Source organism: Octopus bimaculoides, chromosome 12, assembly GCF_046866305.1.
Source record: "Octopus bimaculoides isolate indiv1 chromosome 12, ASM4686630v1, whole genome shotgun sequence".
Classification (NCBI taxonomy): domain Eukaryota; kingdom Metazoa; phylum Mollusca; class Cephalopoda; order Octopoda; family Octopodidae; genus Octopus; species Octopus bimaculoides.
Genome location: NC_142939.1, coordinates 65,708,589 through 65,720,354, shown reverse-complemented (window position 1 = coordinate 65,720,354; position 11,766 = coordinate 65,708,589). Strand labels below are relative to the sequence as shown.

At 39.7% G+C, this 11,766-nt stretch overlaps 2 non-coding genes across 2 annotated transcripts; one reads left to right on the top strand and one right to left on the bottom strand.

Moving 5' to 3' along the window:
- Positions 1–6,214: 6,214 nt before the first annotated feature.
- Positions 6,215–6,296, top strand: Trnal-aag (transfer RNA leucine (anticodon AAG)). The gene has a single exon. It is a non-coding gene; the product is annotated as a tRNA-Leu (tRNA).
- Positions 6,297–11,464: 5,168 nt separating this feature from the next.
- On the bottom strand, positions 11,465–11,546 carry Trnal-aag (transfer RNA leucine (anticodon AAG)). Its single transcript has one exon. It is a non-coding gene; the product is annotated as a tRNA-Leu (tRNA).
- Between the last annotated feature and the right edge of the window lie 220 nt (positions 11,547–11,766).

Below are 11,766 nucleotides of genomic sequence, written 5' to 3'. Positions count from 1 at the left end.
CGGCCCCGTGTTTCTCGAGCCATGCCTGTAGAGCTTATCCCGAACGGGTAGTGCTTCTCGATAGCACTGCCAGGCCAGGGATCTCTGGAAGTTGTCCATAGGTCCCGGCCCGAAGGTCGTCTTAAACAGGCGGGTCAGGTATTCCTCGTCGACGCCCAGGTTCGCCCCGAGATCGTCGTCGTACCTTCCCTCCACTAATCCACTATAGAATGCGTTAGTTGTGATGCAGTCGCTCAAGGTTGACCCGGGTTGTTGGAGTTGCCGAAGAGCAGCGCGACACTCGCGGTGCCATTCGCCCTTCCTCGGCCTCTTCTTGATCCATGACTGCAGTTCGGTCATGGAGACGAGCTGCGGGAAAGCGCGCCGCACAAACGGTGACCACACCTGTTCACCGCTGTCTACGTAGAGCCGGAGATGTCGCTGCTCTAAGATAGATAGATAGATAGATAGATAGATAGATAGATAGATAGATAGATAGATAGATAGATAGAGAGATAGATAGATAGATAGATAGATAGATAGATAGATAGATAGATAGATAGATAGATACGTGTGAATTCCACACAGTTTCCAAATTCTATCAAATTCGCTCTCAGTGTATAAATCTACCCGAGGCTTAAGTACAGCACATTTGCCCAAGAACCCGCAGGATTTCAAATATAATCCCTAATAGGTTAGAACCCGAAACCGCTTAGTTGCAAAGCTAACTTCCTGACCACCCAACCGTGCCAATGCCATCTTTCTCACCACACAACCACAATAAATAATTGCACGAAACTAAGCTTTTTTTTTCACAAAACAAAGTCATGACTTCAAACATGAATTTGAAATTCTCCCAAAATATATCCAAGACCATTTTTTAAATATTTTTCCTTCCGTATATATATTTTGTTGGGTTTTTTGTTCATGATTTATTTTTATTTTTATTTTTTATTTGTTACTTTTATTTTTATTTTTGCGGTGTCTTTCTTAGTTTTTGTTGGATCTTTATTTTTTTCTTTGTTTATTTTTCTCTATTCGTTCTCTTCCAAGTTAAGAATTATTCGGTAATGCAAAACGATCCATACACACACACACACGTTTACACAACTTACAGTAGTGTGTGCGTGCATGTGTGTGTGGGGGGGGGGGGGGGTGCATGTGCGTGTGTGTGTGTACGTGTGTGCGTGTATGTGTAGGGTTGGGGGATACGCGTGTGTGTGTGCGTGCATGTGTGTATGCGTATGTGTGTGCGTCTGTGTGTGCGCGCGTATGCGTGCCTGTGTGCGTGTGTATGCGTGTGTGTGTGTGGATGTGTGTAAATATATATTAATAGTGAAAGAGGGAAAAGGTGGTAAGATACTGTAGTAAGTTCAGTGTTTGCATATGTATGAACGCATGTGTGAATATCTACATTTATGTATATGGAAGACACATAAGTGCACCCTAAATGCACATATATGCACATATATACATAGTTGAAATTTATAGAAAAACCAAAGACGAAGGCAGGTGTACGAATAACAAGCAAGTGTATTAGTTTGACGCTCGGGAGAAAAGAAAAAGTCTTTTACGTTTCGAGCCTGCGCTCTTCAACAGAAAGAAATAAGAGAAAATAAACAAAGAATGAAAAAAAACGTATAGAGTTCAGCGGTCCAACCCAGAGGTAGATTCAAATGCATGAGAGCAAAAAATACATGTACACACAGATATATGCAGGCACGTACATATACACACTTATATATATGCGAATTCACATGCATCCAGCCACACATACTTATACACACGAAGATATATATATATATATATATATATGGCTTCGGAGTTTTTTAAGTACCTTAATTAGATAGATAGATAGATAGATAGATAGATAGATAGATAGATAGATAGATAGATAGATAGATAGATAGATAGATAGATTTATTTATACGGTTTTATGCTTGCAGCCACTAATATTATGGTGGTGGGGGGGTGACGGTGGTGATGACAGCAGTGGAGGTGGTGGTGGTAGTGGTGGTAGCGGCGGCGGCGGTGGTGGTGATGTTATTGAAGAAGAAGAAGAAGAAGAAGAAGAAGAAGAAGAAGAAGAAGAGTTGGTTTAAGCGACCCCAGTACATGACAGGTACAATCCGTGAAGCTTAGAAAGTAAAATTTACATTTTAATCTGCAATGAAGACACTTCTGTAGAAATCTTTCGACAGCTTTTGCGGTGTCCAAAACGTATTAAGACTAATCTGGTTAGCTTGAGCTTTCAGCGGATTTAGAGGTGAAGTGAGCGTCTTCGTTGATCCGCCTTAGTAATCGGATGAATGGAGGATGATTTCGACACTCTGGGGATCAGGGTATGGGGATAGATTGAGGAATGTTTTAGGGGATATGGAATCAGAAAATGGTTGAAAATCCTTGCTCTTTCGCGGTAGCTCGACACGCTAGAAATGACGACTAAATCTTCCTCAAATCACACCCTACTGTTTAAAAGGTATTAAATATTAATGTATTTCTCTGTATACTATATATACTAACCTAGAAAAACAAAGCTGGTTGACCATGATTGGAAGATCTTTGATTGTGAGTCTTGTATCACAATCAGTGCTGACCTAGAATTAAAAACCAACAATATCACCGTTTTCCTTCATTTCTCTCATTCCAAATGGGAAGGCGATCAAAGCAAAACCTATCAAACTAAATCTGTTTCATCTTTAACCGTCAATCTAACGTAATGCATGATTCAATCATTTTTGCTAAAGATTTTTCTGTAGGTCAAAAATCTCGTTGCCTTTTATCAACGTATGAATTCGCTTTTCAACTCTCATGTTGAGCTATCGATTTTCTGTAAGCATTCAGCCAGCTCTGATAAAAGATTGTCTAGCTTTGTTGTGATTGAGGTAACATGTTTCTTTCTTCTTGCTTTTCTTTTTCCTTTTCTTTTCTTTCCTTTCTTTCCTTTCTATTTCTTTTTCTCTTTCTTTTGTTCCAACTTCGGTCAGAGTTACATGTCATCGCTTTTGTTGTGCTCTTCAACCTAAACTCGTCACACCAGAGATTAACTCTTACCCAAATGTAGAAAAACCTTCGACTTATCTTTCCAAGACAGAGTCAAGTTTGTGTTTAACGCATTTAATGTAGGGCGGAGGTGAGGAAGTACTGAAAGGACAATTAGCAAGCAAATTATAAACTTAGCAAAAATAATATTGGCGGGAGAAAGAGGGGATGAGGAAAGGGAAATTTTGGTTATCCATTTCAAATGACCATAGAAGGTAACCAGAATGAAAGATAAATCTATTTTTAGTCAGGAACAAAGAAGACATGAACTACCACTTGAAACAACGCCAAAGTTTTAACTGCGTTACGTTTCAGGTGTGTTCAATGACACGTTAAAAGATTTAGATTAAAAACGCTCAGAACTTTCCGGACTACCTAATATACAGTTGTTTATTCACCCTCTGTTTATTTTCTCTTATTTCTTTCTGTTGAAGAGCGTAGGCTCGAAACGTAAAAGACTTTCTCACCTTCCCGAGCGTAACACAAATACACCTGCTTGTTGCTTACACACCCGTCTTCGTCTTTTGTTTGTTTGTTTGTTTTTTTTTTGTAAATTCCAACTATATATATATATATATATATATATATATATACGACGGGCTTCTTTCAGTTTCCGCCTATCAAATCTACTCAGAAGGTTTTGGTCGACCCAAAACTAGAAGACTATACTAAAAGACACTTGCCTAAGGTGCACGCAGTGGGACTGAACCTGGAACCATGTGTTTGGAAATAAGCTTCTTACCACACAGCCACACCTGCGCCTATATGTACTTTTCTTACAACTAAGATTTCTTTCTTATTAAATAAGTGGCTGAGTATACCATGGGTACGTGAAGCATCAACGTAATTCTTTTTTAGAATTAACGTAATATGATGAATGTCACAAGGTTGGCTGAATTTCTTGAATTGGGGGGGGGGGGGTAACCACGCGCTTCAGTAGTTTCCATCAACCCAATTTCACTAACAAGGCTTGGGCCGACCAAACAGAGAGCACTTGTCTAAAATGCTACGCAGTGGGATAGAACACAGGATCTTGTGATTGCGAACCAAGCTTTTTAACTATTCGGCCTCAGAGCGTCTTACAATAATTGTAACTTCATTATTCAATATGTCCATTTTTTATACAGGACTATATAATGTGATCTGAAAGGGACTTGACTGCTATTTCTACCAAATCGAACACTAACTGTCGTGCTCTACCATTGACTATTGTTGGTGTATGCTTAACCCCAGGACAACATCAATCCAGTAGATGTATGATTAGAACGTTTCATGCCTTGATTGACACATCTTTTTCTGCCCTAATGCATCTAGGACTACATTCGAAGGGTTTCACTGTTCCTTTTATTTTTATCAGTGTTATCGTATCGTTGAATACTGCGCCTTTGGATTCATGTTACACCATGTTACCAAAAATAATTGGTATTTATTTCGATTTTAATTTGATATAATTAGGCTATTTTGCATTAACATTTTGGTTTATATCTCACCCCACCCCCAAAAGAAAATTAAGAAGTTATCGTAAGGAATGTCAACTCACTCAAATAACCCAAATTTTTTGATTGATTTCATTTTAAAATTTAAAAAATACAATCTAGAAATAAAATTATACGGAGGCGAAGTTACTGAGACAAGAAATTGATAAAAATATTATCAAAGGTAAATAACTCTTGTTGCTCCCTTAATGTTAATTACCTCCCTTAAAGTTTTATTGCTTTCCGATTGTAATACACGATCTGCTAGTTTTCTTCGATTGTTTGCTGTGAAAAATTATTTTATTATATTTATACAAACCTGGCACCAAACAATTAATTGTTAATTAACGAAGTTAACATTTCCGTTAACGATTATCTTTTAAGTTAACTTTGGAAATCATTATCGAACTAATTAATTTTGAAGTTAACGGATTTTATAGTTTTGGCACATTTTAAAAGTATTTTTAGTTGGTTTTAAAGCAAAACCAGTTCTTTTTTGTTTTTGTTTTTTTTTTATTTACTCTATAATAAAAATTAACTTTAACGGTTTATCGATAATTTCCGTTACATTTTTAAAGAGTTAACTGATTCACGGTTATCGATGTTAACTTTTTGGTTAACGGTTAACGAAGTTAACTTTTCGATTAACGGTGTTCACCTTTGTATAAATATTATACAGACGTGGTATACTGTGATATAAATGGAGTTAGAGAAATATCTTGCATCATAACTGCTACAAAAATTCGTAAAAACTAACCGAATATATTCTAATAAAGAACTTTAAATAAATGTTATGTTGTTATATATCTCGTTTGCCAGGATGTCTTGTATCTGAGGACATGACCATCCCTAATGATTTAAGCGACCACGGAAAGCTTTCCGAGTAAGGAACATGTGCAGGCGTAGAGCATTCTAGCTTCGGTTCCTCAACATCTTGAACAAGGGTCTTCTCCAATAGCTTCGAACCGACCAAAGATTTGTGATTGGATACGGTAGAACGAAACTGAAAGAAGCCTGTTGTGTGTGTGTGTGTGTGTGTGTGTGTGTGTGTGTGTGTGTGTGTGTGTGTGTGTGTGTGTGTGTGTGTGTGTGTGTGTGTCTGTGTGTGTCTGTGTGTGTGTGTGTGTGTGTGCGTGCGCGTGTGTGTGTGCGTGCGCGTGTGTGTGTGCGTGCGCGTGTGCGCATCGCCACCGTCTTTGACAACCGACGTTGGTGTACTTTTGTCGCCGTAACTTAGCGGTTCGGCAAAAATGGACCGAATGAATTAGCAACAGGCTTTAAAAAATAAGTGCTGGGGTCGATTCGTTCGACTAAAATTTCTTCGATGCAGTGGGTGCCCCAGCATGGCCGCAGTCTAATGAATGAAACAAATAAAAAAGCAGACGATAAAAGAAAGAAGACACCTTTGTGTGTAAATAAATAAATAAATAAATAATATGCAGTTGTGGTGGGAGGTATTAAAATAATGAGAGGAATATGTAGTGGAAGCAGGAGTAGAGAGAGAGAAAGAGGGGAGGTATCATCAGTATGGATATTGTGGTAGGAGGTAATAACCGTAAGGTGAGACTGACATAGCGAAGATGTCTGCGGGGAGGTAACTCGATATTCTCTTATCAGATTTGGTTCCACATTTGACTAATAAGGCATAAATGACAACTTAGAAACAGCAGACACATTCTACTGAAACAAATAATAATATCTACATCATTTGCCGCAGAGGTAGCGTGGCCGAGCGGTCTAAGGCGCTGGTTTAAGGCACCAGTCTCTTCGGAGGCGTGGGTTCGAATCCCACCGCTGCCAAGGTAATTTTTTTTTCCTCATTTGTTTTTTTTCTGTATTCTTAGAATATTATTTGGTATGCTGATGTTTCCTCGATACACTTTTGGAATTGCTATCAATACTGTGTGGGGAACAAAATGGGACGAAGAGTCTTTGAGCAAAAGTGTAAAAGAAAAGGAGCTTCCAGTATGTTAAATGCGGGAATACATCGTCGTCGCCGAAATAACAATCCTTCACTTTTAAAGGAGGAGAGGAGGTCGATAACCTCAACCCCCATTGCTTGAATGGTCTTTATTTTATCGACCCCTAAAAGGATGTGAGGTCAAGTCGACCTTGGCGGAATTTTGCTGCTAATAATAATGATGATAATCATCATCATCATTGTTTAACGTCCGCTTTCCATGCTAGCATGGGTTGCGGATAGCTACACCAGGCTCCAATCTGATCTGGCAGAGTTTCTACAGCTGGATGCCCTTCCTAACGCTAACCACTCCGAGAGTAGTGGGTGCTTTTACGTGCCACCGGCTCGAGGGCCAGTCAGGCAGTAATGGCAACGGTCATGCTCAAATGGTGTTTTTTACGTGCCACCTGCACAGTAGCCAGTCCAGCGGTACTGGCAATGATCATGCTTGGATGGTGCTCTTAGCACTCCACTAGCACAGATGCCAGTCATGTGGTGCTGTCAAAGAATTTGATTTTGATTTCACTTGCCTCAACAGGTCTTCACAAGCAGATTTTAGTGTCCAAGGAAGGAAAGGTACGCATAAGTGGGCTGGTTACACCACTCGCAGAGGCCACAGGTTATGGTCTCACTTGGCTTGCCGGGTCTTTTCAAGCATATTTCCAAAGGTGTCGGTGAGGTCTAATGTTCAAAGGTCGTGCTTCACCACCTCATCCCAGGTCTTCCTGGGCCTACCTCTTCCACAGGTTCCCTCAACTGCTAGGGTGTGGCACTTTTTCACACAGCTACCCTCATCCATTCTCACCACATGACCATACCAGCGCAGTCGTCTCTCTTGCACACCACAACTGATGCTTCTCAGGTCCAACTTTTCTCTCAAGGCGCTTACACTCTGTCGAGTATGCACACTGACATTACACATCCAGTGGAGCATACTGGCTTCATTTCTTGTGAGCTTACGCATGTCCTTAGCAGTCACAGCCCATGTTTCACTGCCATGTATCATGGCTGTTCGTACACATGTGTCATACAGTCTACCTTTTACTCTGAGTGAGAGGCCCTTTGTCACCAGCAGAGGTAGAAGCTCTCTGAACTTTGCCCAGGCTATTCTTTAGCAGAGATACCCGACTTTGCCCGTGTCACATGGAATTAAAGAATTAGACTTTTCTCTTATATTTTCTCTAATGAATTGGAATAGCTATGATTCAAATTTCATCAAAATTGGAGATTAAGAATTTTAATGAGGGTTCTTTCCCTCGTTACACACCTTAACAAAAATTCTAATCATGACATATTTATCCCATACTACTAATCTTTATGCTCAGATTCCAAAATCCAAATCTTATGAAACCTATTCAAAGGGAAAATGGAGTAGATAGAGCTCTAAAATGTGGGAGTTAAGACCCCTATTAGGGGTTCTTAAATCCAACTAGAGATGTTGAATTGTTGGGAATCTTTTTAACTTGAGTCTTATATCTATTGTTCAAATTTCTTTGAAATCGGAAATATATGTATGTTCACTGGGTTTGTAAAAGAGAGCAAAGCTACAGGAAACCAGGAGGTGAATGATCGCAATAAGCAGTCAGCTACCCTCCCCAATGTAGGATTCCCCACCATGCAGGTGACCGGCACAGTTGTAAGATACATTACGGATCTATAGCAATTGGAAGGGTGTGACCCAAGTCAAATAAACATTAACAACTGTGTGACGTGAGGGCCAAGGGGAAATGAAAGTGTCACCTCTGGAGTTTGCCAGTGATAACTATGCAGATTGGTAAATGAACAGAATAAATTTGCAATCTATAAATCTCTTTGAATGACCAATCACTTATCTGGAAAGGCCTTGAAATCAATGTTACCATCTGGGGACTATCTCTGACCCAGTGATAATAAAAAGACTCAAAGGAGGTCTGCAAGCAAATAACTTTACTCAAAATAACACTTTGCAACTGAATCAGTGGAGGCAAAGATGCCTCTCCATTACTTGACAATTGATGCACCACATTGCAGAAATCATAATATAAGTAAATCTCAAAGCAAACTCTTACATTGTTGTACCATTGAATTACAAATAATGCTCATTTTGTATGTTCGGGTGACTAACTCCTAAGAAGTTGAAATTTTAGAAATATTACTTCATTTATGACTAATATCTATGATTAAAATTTCATCAGCAGCAAAAATATATGAATTTTCATGGGGGCGGTGGCCTCATTTATGCCCCCTCACTTTCAAACATATACTGCATTACATCTGTCCTTATGCATAGAATATAATTTCCAAATTTCATAAAGATCCATTCAGTACTTTTGACCTAGTTTTGGATTATTAAAAAATGACTAAAATTTGGGAGTCAAAGCCCCCATTACAGGGTCTTAGAATCCTCATGAGAAGTGGCAACTTTGAGAATACTTCTTGATGTGTGTCAATCACCCATGGTTGAAATTTCATCAACATTGGAAATTTATGAATTTTCATGGGGGTGGGGGATCTGAACCCTTTAAGCCACCTCAAATTCAAACCAAACATACTGCATTATACCCAGCCTTATTCATTGAATCTAAGTTCCAAATATCATAAGGATCCATTCAGTAATTTTGGGGGCATGAAATTGTATGAAACATACAGCATTACCCATCTCCCTAGGCTTCGATTTTGTGTTCCAAATTTCATTAGGGTCGGTGCAGTAGTTTTCAAATTTATAAGTAACACACGATCGCACATAAAGACATTGACTTTTATATAACAGATATAAGTATGCACATATACATTCATGTATGTGTGTGTGTATTATATATATATATATACATATACTGGAGTAAGCATATAAATGTGAAACAAGGTGGAATAAAGAGTACTCAAATACCAGAGGTAGAGTAATATGCTTTATTTAAAAGCAGCAGAAATATAGCAAAAGCTGTTACTCAGAGTTCCACGTTCCCGTTCGTTGGACAGTTTTGTTAACAAAACTAAAACTGTTCGACGAATGGGAACGTGCAACTCTGAGTAACAGCTTTTGTTATATTCCTGCTGCTTTTAAAAAAAGTATATATATATATATATATATATATATGCTCCGTTGGATGTGTAATGTCAATGTGAATACCCGTCAGAGTGTAAGTATCTTGAGAGAAAAGCTGAACATTAGAAGCATCAGTTGTGGCATGCAAGAGAGACGATTGCGCTGGTATGGACATGTGGTGAGAATGGATGAGGATAGCTGCGTGAAAAAGTGCCACACCCTAACAGTTGAGGGAACCCGTGGAAGAGGTAGGCCCAGGAAGACCTGGGCTGAGGTGGTGAGGCAAGACCTTCGTACATTGGGCCTCACCGAGGCGATGACTACTGACCGAGACCTTTGGAAATGTGCTGTGCGTGAGAAGACCCGGCAAGCCAAGTAAGATCGTTGCCAGTGCCCCTGGACTGGTTCTTGTGCGGGTGGCACATGAGATGCACCATTTTGAGCATGGCCGTTGCCAGTACCGCCTGACTGGCTCCCGTAGGATTTTCGAGCGAGATTGTTGCCAGTGCCCCTGGACTGGCTTGTGCGGGTGGCACATAAAAGACACCATTTCGAGCGTGGCCGTTTTCGTGCGGGTGACACGTAAAAGCACCCACTACACTCTTTGAGTGGTTGGCGTTAGGAAGGGCATCCAGCTGTAGAAACTCTGCCAAATTAGACTGGAGCCTGGTGTTGCCATCCGGTTTCACCAGTCCTCAGTCAAATAGTCCAACCCATGCTAGCATGGAAAGCGGACGTTAAACGATGATGATGATGATGATGATGTGACAATTATTCGGTAGCCATGATAAAACTCCGAGTTTCGGATGCCGGGGCGGAAACCCACGCCGCCATCTCTTCAGTTATCTGACCATCGAAAAAATGCTATGAAAATGACCGTTAAACAAAGGGAAATTACTGTGTGGTTGACCGTTATTAAGACAAAAGAGCTATTAGAATGACCGCTAAATGAGGGTGGGGGGGGAATAAGGGAGTAAAAACGTCCATAGTATTCGCGTAAGCGCTCCAGTCCATATGTACACATGCGCACCCGCACACCCACGTACATGCGCCTATATATATATAGATATATATATATATATACAATTAAACCTTGGGAGAGGCATTATGCCGGTAATATATATATATATATATATATATATATATACTCATCCACCCTCACTTGAAACACACACGTGCTCACCCACACATTCGCAAAAAAAATTATATATATATATAGCCGCATACACGCTCACACACACATACACGCGCGCAACACGCTCGGACGCATATACACGCGTGCAAAAAAGTTCATACACACGTCTATATACGCACATGCCCAAGAAACAACAGCGCTAAAGGCAAAATACAGAAAAAAGTGTAGAAAGGCCATAAGGGCAAAACATGTCTATATGCGCACATTCTCGCATGCACGCACACACGTCTATATACGCAAGTACCCGCGCACACGCACACATCCACAAGCGCGCACAAAAGGTTCCATGTACACGTCTATATACGCACTGAAAACAAGCAGGATGGATGGTACGATACAGAAAAACTGTGTCAAAAAATATATAAAACAATATCTCTATAAATATGTAAAAAAAAATTATTAAAAAAATATAAGAATATAAGTAAAAAGTATAGAGATGAAAAGCGTGTACATAGACACAATATAGAAAGCAAGTCCTAGCAATAATCTCGTTGGTGGGGGGTCAAAAACGTAACAAATATTTAATATATATATATAGAAAGAGAGAGAGAGTAGTGTGTGTGTCTGTCTCCCCACCATCGCTTGACAACCGATGTTGGTGTGTTTACGTCCCCGTAACGTAGCGGTTCGGCAAAGAAAACTGATAGAATAAGTACTAGGTTTACAAAGAATAAGTCTTGGGGTCGATTTGTTTGACTAAAAGTGGTACTGCAGCAAGGCCGCAGTCGAGTGGCTGAAACAAGTAGAAGAATAAAAGAACATGAAACAAATCAAACAAAAAAAGTAATACTTGGCAGCGGTGGGATTCGAACCCACGCCTCCGAAGAGACTGGTGCCTTAAACCAGCGCCTTAGACCGCTCGGCCACGCTACCAATTGATTTAACTTGCCTTAAAATTACATATATAAAATCATTGTGAATATATGCTGTAAGTTTATAATTATTTCAGTTGTACGTTGCAGTATTTTGTGTCTGATTACAAATAAACGATTCAGATTTCTATCTCCGTATTCAGATAAACTTATTTTCATCTCACAACACATAGGATATACACTATGTTTATATATCATATATAAACAAAACCATGATATAT